Here is a 1,599-nt window from a genome sequence, read left to right as displayed (position 1 = left end):
AGGAAGGAAGGAAGGAAGGAAGGAAGGAAGGAAGGAAGGAAGGAAGGAAGGAAGGGTTTAATTGGTCTCACAGACTTAGAAGAAACACATCTGTCATGGCGTGAAGTTTCTCGTTAAAGGCATTAACTCATGTAGTTCTAGCCTCTTTGCACCCTCTGTGGTGGTCAGGCATATGAACTCTTACTCCTCAGGCAACAGCACTTTGTGGGAGGTTATGGGAGGTGATGTTTCATTGGAAGCAGTAAAGGGGGGACTAGGAGAACCTTTGAGAAATCATAGCCCCGCCCCACTTCCAGTTCACGAACTTCTTTATGTCTGCAGACAGAGATGTGATCTCTCAGCCTCCTGCCCCTGCTACCACGCTTGCCACTTGCTGCCATGACTCCCTGGCGTAACTGTGAGGCAAAGTCAACTCTTCCGTAAGTTGTCTTGGTTACAGTGTGTTATCACAGCAGCGGGAAAGTAACTAATATGTCCTCCTTGTCCACAACCAACCTGACACACACTCATTTCCTTATCAAGCAGCATGTCTTCACATCTTCCCATTTTCTCACGTTGCAGATCTGAACAAAAGCAGCAAGCAGTGACCACGGCACAGCTGGAAAACGACCCTGTCTTGAAATTTTCCCCACCAAAGACATCAGTCCATTGCTTTCAGTCCTGCTTCATTCAAGTTCTCAGGTAGAATGAACCCAGAGTCTTTGCTTGGATATAACATGGATGGCTGTTTGCCCTTTCCTGACACCTGGTTCCTCTCTGAAACTTCAGGAGTTGAGTCTTCATTTCTCTAGGAACCTCTGGCCTTCCTAGCCCCCAGCATAATGGCCCACTGAGCATTGCTTACTGCATTCTAGGGCTTCCCGCAGCTCCAAACATGGCCACATTCTCTGGAACACGCGCTCCACAGACAAGCCCGCACTTTGTGATGGAGGCAGATGCTATGACGTGAGAATCCTGGATCCTGGGAGTTCTCAGCCTGAGCTCAGTGGACGGATCAGCCTCTGCCACGGCCCTTCTTCATTTCCCTGCTCTAGAGCCTGATGCACTGATGCTCCAATAACCTGATGGACAAGGGTGTATTCGCCTAGTGGGGAGATTAATACTTAGGCAGTCTTGAAACTACTAAGACCCTCTCCACTATCTGACTTCTAGTGGCTTTAGCTTTGCCTCTGGTTTCAGGCAAGTTTTTTTTTATTAAAATGCAAATCATATGCCACTACAGGAGGCTGCTAATGTGAAGGAGATGGACACAGGTCACTTGTCAAGTACAGGTTCAATTCCAACATAAGTCACAGAACACAGGAGTCCTCAAAAGTCTATTGATCCCTCCTCTGTTTTATAAAAACCTGGCTTTCTCTGATTTTCAAGAACATGGAAGCTGCTCCAAAATGTCATCTCTTTTCCTTTTTTCCTACATATTTATCAGTAATTTCACTTTACTATTCAATTTTTAAGTTTATTCCCATTATGTGGTCATCCAATTGTGTTTATACATGCTTTCCATTACAATCTCTGGCCCTTCTTTTTTCAAACTTTTATGTCCCCTTTCTTTTTCCTTTACTATAATTTTGGTAGAATTTTGACTTTGCCTTGCTTTTT

Source organism: Microtus ochrogaster, unplaced genomic scaffold (genome assembly GCF_000317375.1).
Source record: "Microtus ochrogaster isolate Prairie Vole_2 unplaced genomic scaffold, MicOch1.0 UNK1, whole genome shotgun sequence".
NCBI lineage: Eukaryota > Metazoa > Chordata > Mammalia > Rodentia > Cricetidae > Microtus > Microtus ochrogaster.
The sequence above is the reverse complement of the archived record's forward strand: the minus strand, read 5'-3'. Positions refer to the sequence as shown.